Raw genomic sequence first — 17,502 nt, 5'->3', positions numbered from 1 at the left:
TGGTGCAATGAGCAAGGGACTCACATCTGAGCATACCCTTCCACGCTTATGGTGGACAAAATGATTCAGAAAAGGAGGTGGTGATGAACAGAGTATCTGAATTAAGCAGACCACTCTTACCCAGTCCAAAGATCAGGGCTTGATCCATCACCGTTTTTTAGCTCACTGCACCATCCCAGCTCAGAACCTGGCTATATGCAAATTAGTCTGTTCCTGTCCCAGTGCATGATGGGAACAGGGCAAACCAAACTACCAAGCCAATTCTTATACTGGGAAGGAAACAAGCTTCTGGGGACCGGTTTCTGGCATTTCAGCCGTCGTCGGCCCGGCTTGCTTGAATCCTGATGGTGCAATGAGCAAGGGACTCACATCTGAGTATACCCTTCCACGCTTATGGTGGACAAAATGATTCAGAAAAGGGGGTGGTGATGAACAGAGTGTCTGAATTAAGCAGACCACTCTTACCCAGTCCAAAGATCAGGGCTTGATCCTTCACCCTTTTTTAGCTCACTGCACCATCCCAGCTCAGAACCTGGCTATATGCAAATTAGTCTGTTCCTGTCCCAGTGCATGATGGGAACAGGGCAAACCAAACTACCAAGCCAATTCTTATACTGGGAAGGAAACAAGCTTCCAGGGACCGGTTTCTGGCATTTCAGCCGTCGTCGGCCCGGCTTGCTTGAATCCTGATGGTGCAATGAGCAAGGGACTCACATCTGAGTATACCCTTCCACGCTTATGGTGGACAAAATGATTCAGAAAAGGGGGTGGTGATGAACAGAGTGTCTGAATTAAGCAGACTACTCTTACCCAGTCCAAAGATCAGGGCTTGATCTATCACCGTTTTTTAGCTCACTGCACCATCCCAGCTCAGAACCTGGCTATATGCAAATTAGTCTGTTCCTGTCCCAGTGCATGATGGGAACAGGGCAAACCAAACTACCAAGCCAATTCTTATACTGGGAAGGAAACAAGCTTCCGGGGACCGGTTTCTGGCAATTCAGCCGTCGTCGGCCCGGCTTGCTTGAATCCTGATGGTGCAATGAGCAAGGGACTCACATCTGAGTATACCCTTCCACGCTTATGGTGGACAAAATGATTCAGAAAAGGGGGTGGTGATGAACAGAGTGTCTGAATTAAGCAGACCACTCTTACCCAGTCCAAAGATCAGGGCTTGATCCATCACCGTTTTTTAGCTCACTGCACCATCCCAGCTCAGAACCTGGCTATATGCAAATTAGTCTGTTCCTGTCCCAGTGCATGATGGGAACAGGGCAAACCAAACTACCAAGCCAATTCTTATACTTGGAAGGAAACAAGCTTCCGGGGACCGGTTTCTGGCATTTCAGCCGTCGTCGGCCCGGCTTGCTTGAATCCTGATGGTGCAATGAGCAAGGGACTCACATCTGAGTATACCCTTCCACGCTTATGGTGGACAAAATGATTCAGAAAAGGGGGTGGTGATGAACAGAGTGTCTGAATTAAGCAGACTACTCTTACCCAGTCCAAAGATCAGGGCTTGATCCATCACCGTTTTTTAGCTCACTGCACCATCCCAGCTCAGAACCTGGCTATATGCAAATTAGTCTGTTCCTGTCCCAGTGCATGATGGGAACAGGGCAAACCAAACTACCAAGCCAATTCTTATACTGGGAAGGAAACAAGCTTCCGGGGACCGGTTTCTGGCATTTCAGCCATCGTCGGCCCGGCTTGCTTGAATCCTGATGGTGCAATGAACAAGGGACTCACATCTGAGTATACCCTTCCACGCTTATGGTGGACAAAATGATTCAGAAAAGGGGGTGGTGATGAACAGAGTGTCTGAATTAAGCAGACCACTCTTACCCAGTCCAAAGATCAGGGCTTGATCCATCACCGTTTTTTAGCTCTCTGCACCATCCCAGCTCAGAACCTGGCTATATTCAAATTAGTCTGTTCCTGTCCCAGTGCATGATGGGAACAGGGCAAACCAAACTACCAAGCCAATTCTTATACTGGGAAGGAAACAAGCTTCCGGGGACCGTTTCTCGTCATTTCAGCCGTCGTCGGCCCGGCTTGCTTGAATCCTGATGGTGCATTGAGCAAGGGACTCACATCTGAGTATACCCTTCCACGCTTATGGTGGACAAAATGATTCAGAAAAGGGGGTGGTGATGAACAGAGTGTCTGAATTAAGCAGACCACTCTTACCCAGTCCAAAGATCAGGGCTTGATCCATCACCGTTTTTTAGCTTACTGCACCATCCCAGCTCAGAACCTGGCTATATGCAAATTAGTCTGTTCCTGTTCCAGTGCATGATGGGAACAGGGCAAACCAAACTACCAAGCCAATTCTTATACTGGGAAGGAAACAAGCTTCCGGGGACCGGTTTCTGGCATTTCAGCCGTCGTCGGCCCGGCTTGCTTGAAACCTGATGTTGCAATGAGCAAGGGACTCACATCTGAGTATACCCTTCCACGCTTATGGTGGACAAAATGATTCAGAAAAGGGGGTGGTGATGAGCAGAGTGTCTGAATTAAGCAGACCACTCTTACCCAGTCCAAAGATCAGGGCTTGATCCATCACCGTTTTTTAGCTCACTGCACCATCCCAGCTCAGAACCTGGCTATATGCAAATTAGTCTGTTCCTGTCCCAGTGCATGATGGGAACAGGGCAAACCAAACTACCAAGCCAATTCTTATACTGGGAAGGAAACAAGCTTCCGGGGACCGGTTTCTGGCATTTCAGCCATCGTCGGCCCGGCTTGCTTGAATCCTGATGGTGCAATGAGCAAGGGACTCACATCTGAGTATACCCTTCCACGCTTATGGTGGACAAAATGATTCAGAAAAGGGGGTGGTGATGAACAGAGTGTCTGAATTAAGCAGAGCACTCTTACCAGTCCAAAGATCAGGGCTTGATCCATCACCGTTTTTTAGCTCACTGCACCATCCCAGCTCAGAACCTGGCTATATGCAAATTAGTCTGTTCCTGTCCCAGTGCATGATGGGAACAGGGCAAACTAAACAACCAAGCCAATTCTTATACTGGGAAGGAAACAAGCTTCCGGGGACCCGTTTCTGGCATTTCAGCCGTCGTCGGCCCGGCTTGCTTGAATCCTGATGGTGCAATGAGCAAGGGACTCACATCTGAGTATACCCTTCCACGCTTATGGTGGACAAAATGATTCAGAAAAGGGGGTGGTGATGAACAGAGTGTCTGAATTAAGCCGACCACTCTTACCCAGTCCAAAGATCAGGGCTTGATCCATCACCGTTTTTTAGCTCTCTGCACCATCCCAGCTCAGAACCTGGCTATATGCAAATTAGTCTGTTCCTGTCCCAGTGCATGATGGGAACAGGGCAAACCAAACTACCAAGCCAATTCTTATACTGGGATGGAAACAAGCTTCCGGGGACCGTTTTCTGGCATTTCAGCCGTCGTCGGCCCGGCTTGCTTGAATCCTGATGGTGCAATGAGCAAGGGACTCACATCTGAGTATACCCTTCCACGCTTATGGTGGACAAAATGAATCAGAAAAGGGGGTGGTGATGAACAGAGTGTCTGAATTAAGCAGACCACTCTTACCCAGTCCAAAGATCAGGGCTTGATCCATCACCGTTTTTTAGCTCACTGCACCATCCCAGCTCAGAACCTGGCTATATGCAAATTAGTCTGTTCCTGTCCCAGTGCATGATGGGAACAGGGCAAACCAAACTACCAAGCCAATTCTTATACTTGGAAGGAAACAAGCTTCCGGGGACCGGTTTCTGGCATTTCAGCCGTCGTCGGCCCGGCTTGCTTGAATCCTGATGGTGCAATGAGCAAGGGACTCACATCTGAGTATACCCTTCCACGCTTATGGTGGACAAAATGATTCAGAAAAGGGGGTGGTGATGAACAGAGTGTCTGAATTAAGCAGACCACTCTTACCCAGTCCAAAGATCAGGGCTTGATCCATCACCGTTTTTTAGCTCACTGCACCATCCCAGCTCAGAACCTGGCTATATGCAAATTAGTCTGTTCCTGTCCCAGTGCATGATGGGAACAGGGCAAACCAAACTACCAAGCCAATTCTTATACTGGGAAGGAAACAAGCTTCCAGGGACCGGTTTCTGGCATTTCAGCCGTCGTCGGCCCGGCTTGCTTGAATCCTGATGGTGCAATGAGCAAGGGACTCACATCTGAGTTTACCCTTCCACGCTTATGGTGGACAAAATGATTCAGAAAAGGGGGTGGTGATGAGCAGAGTGTCTGAATTAAGCAGACCACTCTTACCCAGTCCAAAGATCAGGGCTTGATCCATCACCGTTTTTTAGCTCACTGCACCATCCCAGCTCAGAACCTGGCTATATGCAAATTAGTCTGTTCCTGTCCCAGTGCATGATGGGAACAGGGCAAACCAAACTACCAAGCCAATTCTTATACTTGGAAGGAAACAAGCTTCCGGGGACCGGTTTCTGGCATTTCAGCCGTCGTCGGCCCGGCTTGCTTGAATCCTGATGGTGCAATGAGCAAGGGACTCACATCTGAGTATACCCTTCCACGCTTATGGTGGACAAAATGATTCAGAAAAGGGGGTGGTGATGAACAGAGTGTCTGAATTAAGCAGACCACTCTTACCCAGTCCAAAGATCAGGGCTTGATCCATCACCGTTTTTTAGCTCACTGCACCATCCCAGCTCAGAACCTGGCTATATGCAAATTAGTCTGTTCCTGTCCCAGTGCATGACGGGAACAGGGCAAACCAAACTACCAAGCCAATTCTTATACTGGGAAGGAAACAAGCTTCCAGGGACCGGTTTCTGGCATTTCAGCCGTCGTCGGCCCGGCTTTCTTGAATCCTGATGGTGCAATGAGCAAGGGACTCACATCTGAGTTTACCCTTCCACGCTTATGGTGGACAAAATGATTCAGAAAAGGGGGTGGTGATGAGCAGAGTGTCTGAATTAAGCAGACCACTCTTACCCAGTCCAAAGATCAGGGCTTGATCCATCACCGTTTTTTAGCCGTTTTTTAGCTCACTGCACCATCCCAGCTCAGAACCTGGCTATATGCAAATTAGTCTGTTCCTGTCCCAGTGCATGATGGGAACAGGGCAAACCAAACTACCAAGCCAATTCTTATACTGGGAAGGAAACAAGCTTCCGGGGACCGGTTTCTGGCATTTCAGCCGTCGTCGGCCCGGCTTGCTTGAATCCTGATGGTGCAATGAGCAAGGGACTCACATCTGAGTATACCCTTCCACGCTTATGGTGGATAAAATGATTCAGAAAAGGGGGTGGTGATGAACAGAGTGTCTGAATTAAGCAGACCACTCTTACCCAGTCCAAAGATCAGGGCTTGATCCATCACCGTTTTTTAGCTCACTGCACCATCCCAGCTCAGAACCTGGCTATATGCAAATTAGTCTGTTCCTGTCCCAGTGCATGATGGGAACAGGGCAAACCAAACTACCAAGCCAATTCTTATACTGGGAAGGAAACAAGCTTCCGGGGACCGGTTTCTGGCATTTCAGCCGTCGTCGGCCCGGCTTGCTTGAAACCTGATGTTGCAATGAGCAAGGGACTCACATCTGAGTATACCCTTCCACGCTTATGGTGGACAAAATGATTCAGAAAAGGGGGTGGTGATGAGCAGAGTGTCTGAATTAAGCAGACCACTCTTACCCAGTCCAAAGATCAGGGCTTGACCCATCACCGTTTTTTAGCTCACTGCACCATCCCAGCTCAGAACCTGGCTATATGCAAATTAGTCTGTTCCTGTCCCAGTGCATGATGGGAACAGGGCAAACCAAACTACCAAGCCAATTCTTATACTGGGAAGGAAACAAGCTTCCGGGGACCGGTTTCTGGCATTTCAGCCGCCGTCGGCCCGGCTTGCTTGAATCCTGATGGTGCAATGAGCAAGGGACTCACATCTGAGCATACCCTTCCACGCTTATGGTGGACAAAATGATTCAGAAAAGGAGGTGGTGATGAACAGAGTATCTGAATTAAGCAGACCACTCTTACCCAGTCCAAAGATCAGGGCTTGATCCATCACCGTTTTTTAGCTCACTGCACCATCCCAGCTCAGAACCTGGCTATATGCAAATTAGTCTGTTCCTGTCCCAGTGCATGATGGGAACAGGGCAAACCAAACTACCAAGCCAATTCTTATACTGGGAAGGAAACAAGCTTCCGGGGACCGGTTTCTGGCATTTCAGCCGTCGTCGGCCCGGCTTGCTTGAATCCTGATGGTGCAATGAGCAAGGGACTCACATCTGAGTATACCCTTCCACGCTTATGGTGGACAAAATGATTCAGAAAAGGGGGTGGTGATGAACAGAGTGTCTGAATTAAGCAGACCACTCTTACCCAGTCCAAAGATCAGGGCTTGATCCTTCACCCTTTTTTAGCTCACTGCACCATCCCAGCTCAGAACCTGGCTATATGCAAATTAGTCTGTTCCTGTCCCAGTGCATGATGGGAACAGGGCAAACCAAACTACCAAGCCAATTCTTATACTGGGAAGGAAACAAGCTTCCAGGGACCGGTTTCTGGCATTTCAGCCGTCGTCGGCCCGGCTTGCTTGAATCCTGATGGTGCAATGAGCAAGGGACTCACATCTGAGTATACCCTTCCACGCTTATGGTGGACAAAATGATTCAGAAAAGGGGGTGGTGATGAACAGAGTGTCTGAATTAAGCAGACTACTCTTACCCAGTCCAAAGATCAGGGCTTGATCTATCACCGTTTTTTAGCTCACTGCACCATCCCAGCTCAGAACCTGGCTATATGCAAATTAGTCTGTTCCTGTCCCAGTGCATGATGGGAACAGGGCAAACCAAACTACCAAGCCAATTCTTATACTGGGAAGGAAACAAGCTTCCGGGGACCGGTTTCTGGCAATTCAGCCGTCGTCGGCCCGGCTTGCTTGAATCCTGATGGTGCAATGAGCAAGGGACTCACATCTGAGTATACCCTTCCACGCTTATGGTGGACAAAATGATTCAGAAAAGGGGGTGGTGATGAACAGAGTGTCTGAATTAAGCAGACCACTCTTACCCAGTCCAAAGATCAGGGCTTGATCCATCACCGTTTTTTAGCTCACTGCACCATCCCAGCTCAGAACCTGGCTATATGCAAATTAGTCTGTTCCTGTCCCAGTGCATGATGGGAACAGGGCAAACCAAACTACCAAGCCAATTCTTATACTTGGAAGGAAACAAGCTTCCGGGGACCGGTTTCTGGCATTTCAGCCGTCGTCGGCCCGGCTTGCTTGAATCCTGATGGTGCAATGAGCAAGGGACTCACATCTGAGTATACCCTTCCACGCTTATGGTGGACAAAATGATTCAGAAAAGGGGGTGGTGATGAACAGAGTGTCTGAATTAAGCAGACTACTCTTACCCAGTCCAAAGATCAGGGCTTGATCCATCACCGTTTTTTAGCTCACTGCACCATCCCAGCTCAGAACCTGGCTATATGCAAATTAGTCTGTTCCTGTCCCAGTGCATGATGGGAACAGGGCAAACCAAACTACCAAGCCAATTCTTATACTGGGAAGGAAACAAGCTTCCGGGGACCGGTTTCTGGCATTTCAGCCATCGTCGGCCCGGCTTGCTTGAATCCTGATGGTGCAATGAACAAGGGACTCACATCTGAGTATACCCTTCCACGCTTATGGTGGACAAAATGATTCAGAAAAGGGGGTGGTGATGAACAGAGTGTCTGAATTAAGCAGACCACTCTTACCCAGTCCAAAGATCAGGGCTTGATCCATCACCGTTTTTTAGCTCTCTGCACCATCCCAGCTCAGAACCTGGCTATATGCAAATTAGTCTGTTCCTGTCCCAGTGCATGATGGGAACAGGGCAAACCAAACTACCAAGCCAATTCTTATACTGGGAAGGAAACAAGCTTCCGGGGACCGTTTCTCGTCATTTCAGCCGTCGTCGGCCCGGCTTGCTTGAATCCTGATGGTGCATTGAGCAAGGGACTCACATCTGAGTATACCCTTCCACGCTTATGGTGGACAAAATGATTCAGAAAAGGGGGTGGTGATGAACAGAGTGTCTGAATTAAGCAGACCACTCTTACTCAGTCCAAAGATCAGGGCTTGATCCATCACCGTTTTTTAGCTTACTGCACCATCCCAGCTCAGAACCTGGCTATATGCAAATTAGTCTGTTCCTGTCCCAGTGCATGATGGGAACAGGGCAAACCAAACTACCAAGCCAATTCTTATACTGGGAAGGAAACAAGCTTCCGGGGACCGGTTTCTGGCATTTCAGCCGTCGTCGGCCCGGCTTGCTTGAAACCTGATGTTGCAATGAGCAAGGGACTCACATCTGAGTATACCCTTCCACGCTTATGGTGGACAAAATGATTCAGAAAAGGGGGTGGTGATGAGCAGAGTGTCTGAATTAAGCAGACCACTCTTACCCAGTCCAAAGATCAGGGCTTGATCCATCACCGTTTTTTAGCTCACTGCACCATCCCAGCTCAGAACCTGGCTATATGCAAATTAGTCTGTTCCTGTCCCAGTGCATGATGGGAACAGGGCAAACCAAACTACCAAGCCAATTCTTATACTGGGAAGGAAACAAGCTTCCGGGGACCGTTTCTCGTCATTTCAGCCGTCGTCGGCCCGGCTTGCTTGAATCCTGATGGTGCATTGAGCAAGGGACTCACATCTGAGTATACCCTTCCACGCTTATGGTGGACAAAATGATTCAGAAAAGGGGGTGGTGATGAACAGAGTGTCTGAATTAAGCAGACCACTCTTACCCAGTCCAAAGATCAGGGCTTGATCCATCACCGTTTTTTAGCTCACTGCACCATCCCAGCTCAGAACCTGGCTATATGCAAATTAGTCTGTTCCTGTCCCAGTGCATGATGGGAACAGGGCAAACCAAACTACCAAGCCAATTCTTATACTGGGAAGGAAACAAGCTTCCGGGGACCGGTTTCTGGCATTTCAGCCGTCGTCGGCCCGGCTTGCTTGAAACCTGATGTTGCAATGAGCAAGGGACTCACATCTGAGTATACCCTTCCACGCTTATGGTGGACAAAATGATTCAGAAAAGGAGGTGGTGATGAACAGAGTATCTGAATTAAGCAGACCACTCTTACCCAGTCCAAAGATCAGGGCTTGATCCATCACCGTTTTTTAGCTCACTGCACCATCCCAGCTCAGAACCTGGCTATATGCAAATTAGTCTGTTCCTGTCCCAGTGCATGATGGGAACAGGGCAAACCAAACTACCAAGCCAATTCTTATACTGGGAAGGAAACAAGCTTCCGGGGACCGGTTTCTGGCATTTCAGCCGTCGTCGGCCCGGCTTGCTTGAATCCTGATGGTGCAATGAGCAAGGGACTCACATCTGAGTATACCCTTCCACGCTTATGGTGGACAAAATGATTCAGAAAAGGGGGTGGTGATGAACAGAGTGTCTGAATTAAGCAGACCACTCTTACCCAGTCCAAAGATCAGGGCTTGATCCATCACCGTTTTTTAGCTCACTGCACCATCCCAGCTCAGAACCTGGCTATATGCAAATTAGTCTGTTCCTGTCCCAGTGCATGATGGGAACAGGGCAAACCAAACTACCAAGCCAATTCTTATTCTGGGAAGGAAACAAGCTTCCGGGGACCGGTTTCTGGCATTTCAGCCGTCGTCGGCCCGGCTTGCTTGAATCCTGATGGTGCAATGAGCAAGGGACTCACATCTGAGTATACCCTTCCACGCTTATGGTGGACAAAATGATTCAGAAAAGGGGGTGGTGATGAACAGAGTGTCTGAATTAAGCAGACTACTCTTACCCAGTCCAAAGATCAGGGCTTGATCTATCACCGTTTTTTAGCTCACTGCACCATCCCAGCTCAGAACCTGGCTATATGCAAATTAGTCTGTTCCTGTCCCAGTGCATGATGGGAACAGGGCAAACCAAACTACCAAGCCAATTCTTATACTGGGAAGGAAACAAGCTTCCGGGGACCGGTTTCTGGAATTTCAGCCGTCGTCGGCCCGGCTTGCTTGAATGCTGATGGTGCAATGAGCAAGGGACTCACATCTGAGTATACCCTTCCACGCTTATGGTGGACAAAATGATTCAGAAAAGGGGGTGGTGATGAACAGAGTGTCTGAATTAAGCAGACCACTCTTACCCAGTCCAAAGATCAGGGCTTGATCCATCACCGTTTCTTAGCTCTCTGCACCATCCCAGCTCAGAACCTGGCTATATGCAAATTAGTCTGTTCCTGTCCCAGTGCATGATGGGAACAGGGCAAACCAAACTACCAAGCCAATTCTTATACTGGGAAGGAAACAAGCTTCCGGGGACGGTTTTCTGGCAATTCAGCTGTCGTCGGCCCGGCTTGCTTGAATCCTGATGGTGCAATGAGCAAGGGACTCACATCTGAGTATACCCTTCCACGCTTATGGTGGACAAAATGATTCAGAAAAGGGGGTGGTGATGAACAGAGTGTCTGAATTAAGCAGACCACTCTTACCCAGTCCAAAGATCAGGGCTTGATCCATCACCGTTTTTTAGCTCACTGCACCATCCCAGCTCAGAACTTGGCTATATGCAAATTAGTCTGTTCCTGTCCCAGTGCATGATGGGAACAGGGCAAACCAAACTACCAAGCCAATTCTTATACTTGGAAGGAAACAGGCTTCCGGGGACCGGTTTCTGGCATTTCAGCCGTCGTCGGCCCGGCTTGCTTGAATCCTGATGGTGCAATGAGCAAGGGACTCACATCTGAGTATACCCTTCCACGCTTATGGTGGACAAAATGATTCAGAAAAGGGGGTGGTGATGAACAGAGTGTCTGAATTAAGCAGACTACTCTTACCCAGTCCAAAGATCAGGGCTTGATCCATCACCGTTTTTTAGCTCACTGCACCATCCCAGCTCAGAACCTGGCTATATGCAAATTAGTCTGTTCCTGTCCCAGTGCATGATGGGAACAGGGCAAACCAAACTACCAAGCCAATTCTTATACTGGGAAGGAAACAAGCTTCCGGGGACCGGTTTCTGGCATTTCAGCCGTCGTCGGCCCGGCTTGCTTGAATCCTGATGGTGCAATGAACAAGGGACTCACATCTGAGTATACCCTTCCACGCTTATGGTGGACAAAATGATTCAGAAAAGGGGGTGGTGATGAACAGAGTGTCTGAATTAAGCAGACCACTCTTACCCAGTCCAAAGATCAGGGCTTGATCCATCACCGTTTTTTAGCTCTCTGCACCATCCCAGCTCAGAACCTGGCTATATGCAAATTAGTCTGTTCCTGTCCCAGTGCATGATGGGAACAGGGCAAACCAAACTACCAAGCCAATTCTTATACTGGGAAGGAAACAAGCTTCCGGGGACCGTTTTCTGGCATTTCAGCCGTCGTCGGCCCGGCTTGCTTGAATCCTGATGGTGCATTGAGCAAGGGACTCACATCTGAGTATACCCTTCCACGCTTATGGTGGAAAAAATGATTCAGAAAAGGGGGTGGTGATGAACAGTGTCTGAATTAAGCAGACCACTCTTACCCAGTCCAAAGATCAGGGCTTGATCCATCACCGTTTTTTAGCTCACTGCACCATCCCAGCTCAGAACCTGGCTATATGCAAATTAGTCTGATCCTGTCCCAGTGCATGATGGGAACAGGGCAAACCAAACTACCAAGCCAATTCTTATACTTGGAAGGAAACAAGCTTCCGGGGACCGGTTTCTGGCATTTCAGCCGTCGTCGGCCCGGCTTGCTTGAATCCTGATGGTGCAATGAGCAAGGGACTCACATCTGAGTATACCCTTCCACGCTTATGGTGGACAAAATGATTCAGAAAAGGGGTGGTGATGAACAGAGTGTCTGAATTAAGCAGACCACTCTTACCCAGTCCAAAGATTAGGGCTTGATCCATCACCGTTTTTTAGCTCACTGCACCATCCCAGCTCAGAACCTGGCTATATGCAAATTAGTCTGTTCCTGTCCCAGTGCAAGATGGGAACAGGGCAAACCAAACTACCAAGCCAATTCTTATACTGGGAAGGAAACAAGCTTCCAGGGACCGGTTTCTGGCATTTCAGCCGTCGTCGGCCCGGCTTGCTTGAATCCTGATGGTGCAATGAGCAAGGGACTCACATCTGAGTTTACCCTTCCACGCTTATGGTGGACAAAATGATTCAGAAAAGGGGGTGGTGATGAGCAGAGTGTCTGAATTAAGCAGACCACTCTTACCCAGTCCAAAGATCAGGGCTTGATCCATCATCGTTTTTTAGCTCACTGCACCATCCCAGCTCAGAACCTGGCTATATGCAAATTAGTCTGTTCCTGTCGCAGTGCATGATGGGAACAGGGCAAACCAAACTACCAAGCCAATTCTTATACTTGGAAGGAAACAAGCTTCCGGGGACCGGTTTCTGGCATTTCAGCCGTCGTCGGCCCGGCTTGCTTGAATCCTGATGGTGCAATGAGCAAGGGACTCACATCTGAGTATACCCTTCCACGCTTATGGTGGACAAAATGATTCAGAAAAGGGGGTGGTGATGAACAGAGTGTCTGAATTAAGCAGACCACTCTTACCCAGTCCAAAGATCAGGGCTTGATCCATCACCGTTTTTTAGCTCACTGCACCATCCCAGCTCAGAACCTGGCTATATGCAAATTAGTCTGTTCCTGTCCCAGTGCATGATGGGAACAGGGCAAACCAAACTACCAAGCCAATTCTTATACTGGGAAGGAAACAAGCTTCCAGGGACCGGTTTCTGGTATTTCAGCCGTCGTCGGCCCGGCTTGCTTGAATCCTGATGGTGCAATGAGCAAGGGACTCACATCTGAGTATACCCTTCCACGCTTATGGTGGACAAAATGATTCAGAAAAGGGGGTGGTGATGAGCAGAGTGTCTGAATTAAGCAGACCACTCTTACCCAGTCCAAAGATCAGGGCTTGATCCATCACCGTTTTTTAGCTCACTGCACCATCCCAGCTCAGAACCTGGCTATATGCAAATTAGTCTGTTCCTGTCCCAGTGCATGATGGGAACAGTGCAAACCAAACTACCAAGCCAATTCTTATACTTGGAAGAAAACAAGCTTCCGGGGACCGGTTTCTGGCATTTCAGCCGTCGTCGGCCCGGCTTGCTTGAATCCTGATGGTGCAATGAGCAAGGGACTCACATCTGAGTATACCCTTCCACGCTTATGGTGGACAAAATGATTCAGAAAAGGGGGTGGTGATGAACAGAGTGTCTGAATTAAGCAGACCACTCTTACCCAGTCCAAAGATCAGGGCTTGATCCATCACCGTTTTTTAGCTCACTGCACCATCCCAGCTCAGAACCTGGCTATATGCAAATTAGTCTGTTCCTGTCCCAGTGCATGATGGGAACAGGGCAAACCAAACTACCAAGCCAATTCTTATACTGGGAAGGAAACAAGCTTCCGGGGACCGGTTTCTGGCATTTCAGCCGTCGTCGGCCCGGCTTGCTTGAATCCTGATGGTGCAATGAGCAAGGGACTCACATCTGAGTATACCCTTCCATGCTTATGGTGGACAAAATGATTCAGAAAAGGGGGTGGTGATGAACAGAGTGTCTGAATTAAGCAGACCACTCTTACCCAGTCCAAAGATCAGGGCTTGATCCATCACCGTTTTTTAGCTCACTGCACCATCCCAGCTCAGAACCTGGCTATATGCAAATTAGTCTGTTCCTGTCCCAGTGCATGATGGGAACAGGGCAAACCAAACTACCAAGCCAATTCTTATACTGGGAAGGAAACAAGCTTCCGGGGACCGGTTTCTGGCATTTCAGCCATCGTCAGCACGGCTTGCTTGAAACCTGATGGTGCAATGAGCAAGGGACTCACATCTGAGTATACCCTTCCACGCTTATGGTGGACAAAATGATTCAGAAAAGGGGGTGGTGATGAGCAGAGTGTCTGAATTAAGCAGACCACTCTTACCCAGTCCAAAGATCAGGGCTTGATCCATCACCGTTTTTTAGCTCACTGCACCATCCCAGCTCAGAACCTGGCTATATGCAAATTAGTCTGTTCCTGTCCCAGTGCATGATGGGAACAGGGCAAACCAAACTACCAAGCCAATTCTTATACTGGGAAGGAAACAAGCTTCCGGGGACCGGTTTCTGGCATTTCAGCCGCCGTCGGCCCGGCTTGCTTGAATCCTGATGGTGCAATGAGCAAGGGACTCACATCTGAGTATACCCTTCCACGCTTATGGTGGACAAAATGATTCAGAAAAGGAGGTGGTGATGAACAGAGTATCTGAATTAAGCAGACCACTCTTACCCAGTCCAAAGATCAGGGCTTGATCCATCACCGTTTTTTAGCTCACTGCACCATCCCAGCTCAGAACCTGGCTATATGCAAATTAGTCTGTTCCTGTCCCAGTGCATGATGGGAACAGGGCAAACCAAACTACCAAGCCAATTCTTATACTGGGAAGGAAACAAGCTTCCGGGGACCGGTTTCTGGCATTTCAGCCGTCGTCGGCCCGGCTTGCTTGAATCCTGATGGTGCAATGAGCAAGGGACTCACATCTGAGTATACCCTTCCACGCTTATGGTGGACAAAATGATTCAGAAAAGGGGGTGGTGATGAACAGAGTGTCTGAATTAAGCAGACCACTCTTACCCAGTCCAAAGATCAGGGCTTGATCCATCACCGTTTTTTAGCTCACTGCACCATCCCAGCTCAGAACCTGGCTATATGCAAATTAGTCTGTTCCTGTCCCAGTGCATGATGGGAACAGGGCAAACCAAACTACCAAGCCAATTCTTATTCTGGGAAGGAAACAAGCTTCCGGGGACCGGTTTCTGGCATTTCAGCCGTCGTCGGCCCGGCTTACTTGAATCCTGATGGTGCAATGAGCAAGGGACTCACATCTGAGTATACCCTTCCACGCTTATGGTGGACAAAATGATTCAGAAAAGGGGGTGGTGATGAACAGAGTGTCTGAATTAAGCAGACTACTCTTACCCAGTCCAAAGATCAGGGCTTGATCTATCACCGTTTTTTAGCTCACTGCACCATCCCAGCTCAGAACCTGGCTATATGCAAATTAGTCTGTTCCTGTCCCAGTGCATGATGGGAACAGGGCAAACCAAACTACCAAGCCAATTCTTATACTGGGAAGGAAACAAGCTTCCGGGGACCGGTTTCTGGCATTTCAGCCGTCGTCGGCCCGGCTTGCTTGAATGCTGATGGTGCAATGAGCAAGGGACTCACATCTGAGTATACCCTTCCACGCTTATGGTGGACAAAATGATTCAGAAAAGGGGGTGGTGATGAACAGAGTGTCTGAATTAAGCAGACCACTCTTACCCAGTCCAAAGATCAGGGCTTGATCCATCACCGTTTCTTAGCTCTCTGCACCATCCCAGCTCAGAACCTGGCTATATGCAAATTAGTCTGTTCCTGTCCCAGTGCATGATGGGAACAGGGCAAACCAAACTACCAAGCCAATTCTTATACTGGGAAGGAAACAAGCTTCCGGGGACCGTTTTCTGGCAATTCAGCCGTCGTCGGCCCGGCTTGCTTGAATCCTGATGGTGCAATGAGCAAGGGACTCACATCTGAGTATACCCTTCCACGCTTATGGTGGACAAAATGATTCAGAAAAGGGGGTGGTGATGAACAGAGTGTCTGAATTAAGCAGACCACTCTTACCCAGTCCAAAGATCAGGGCTTGATCCATCACCGTTTTTTAGCTCACTGCACCATCCCAGCTCAGAACCTGGCTATATGCAAATTAGTCTGTTCCTGTCCCAGTGCATGATGGGAACAGGGCAAACCAAACTACCAAGCCAATTCTTATACTTGGAAGGAAACAAGCTTCCGGGGACCGGTTTCTGGCATTTCAGCCGTCGTCGGCCCGGCTTGCTTGAATCCTGATGGTGCAATGAGCAAGGGACTCACATCTGAGTATACCCTTCCACGCTTATGGTGGACAAAATGATTCAGAAAAGGGGGTGGTGATGAACAGAGTGTCTGAATTAAGCAGACTACTCTTACCCAGTCCAAAGATCAGGGCTTGATCCATCACCGTTTTTTAGCTCACTGCACCATCCCAGCTCAGAACCTGGCTATATGCAAATTAGTCTGTTCCTGTCCCAGTGCATGATGGGAACAGGGCAAACCAAACTACCAAGCCAATTCTTATACTGGGAAGGAAACAAGCTTCCGGGGACCGGTTTCTGGCATTTCAGCCGTCGTCGGCCCGGCTTGCTTGAATCCTGATGGTGCAATGAACAAGGGACTCACATCTGAGTATACCCTTCCACGCTTATGGTGGACAAAATGATTCAGAAAAGGGGGTGGTGATGAACAGAGTGTCTGAATTAAGCAGACCACTCTTACCCAGTCCAAAGATCAGGGCTTGATCCATCACCGTTTTTTAGCTCTCTGCACCATACCAGCTCAGAACCTGGCTATATGCAAATTAGTCTGTTCCTGTCCCAGTGCATGATGGGAACAGGGCAAACCAAACTACCAAGCCAATTCTTATACTGGGAAGGAAACAAGCTTCCGGGGACCGTTTTCTGGCATTTCAGCCGTCGTCGGCCCGGCTTGCTTGAATCCTGATGGTGCATTGAGCAAGGGACTCACATCTGAGTATACCCTTCCACGCTTATGGTGGAAAAAATGATTCAGAAAAGGGGGTGGTGATGAACAGTGTCTGAATTAAGCAGACCACTCTTACCCAGTCCAAAGATCAGGGCTTGATCCATCACCGTTTTTTAGCTCACTGCACCATCCCAGCTCAGAACCTGGCTATATGCAAATTAGTCTGTTCCTGTCCCAGTGCATGATGGGAACAGGGCAAACCAAACTACCAAGCCAATTCTTATACTTGGAAGGAAACAAGCTTCCGGGGACCGGTTTCTGGCATTTCAGCCGTCGTCGGCCCGGCTTGCTTGAATCCTGATGGTGCAATGAGCAAGGGACTCACATCTGAGTATACCCTTCCACGCTTATGGTGGACAAAATGATTCAGAAAAGGGGGTGGTGATGAACAGAGTGTCTGAATTAAGCAGACCACTCTTACCCAGTCCAAAGATTAGGGCTTGATCCATCACCGTTTTTTAGCTCACTGCACCATCCCAGCTCAGAACCTGGCTATATGCAAATTAGTCTGTTCCTGTCCCAGTGCATGATGGGAACAGGGCAAACCAAACTACCAAGCCAATTCTTATACTGGGAAGGAAACAAGCTTCCAGGGACCGGTTTCTGGCATTTCAGCCGTCGTCGGCCCGGCTTGCTTGAATCCTGATGGTGCAATGAGCAAGGGACTCACATCTGAGTTTACCCTTCCACGCTTATGGTGGACAAAATGATTCAGAAAAGGGGGTGGTGATGAGCAGAGTGTCTGAATTAAGCAGACCACTCTTACCCATGTCAAAGATCAGGGCTTGATCCATCATCGTTTTTTAGCTCACTGCACCATCCCAGCTCAGAACCTGGCTATATGCAAATTAGTCTGTTCCTGTCCCAGTGCATGATGGGAACAGGGCAAACCA

Source organism: Lissotriton helveticus, chromosome 4_1, assembly GCF_964261635.1.
Source record: "Lissotriton helveticus chromosome 4_1, aLisHel1.1, whole genome shotgun sequence".
Lineage (NCBI taxonomy): Eukaryota > Metazoa > Chordata > Amphibia > Caudata > Salamandridae > Lissotriton > Lissotriton helveticus.
This window is presented reverse-complemented; position numbering follows the sequence as displayed.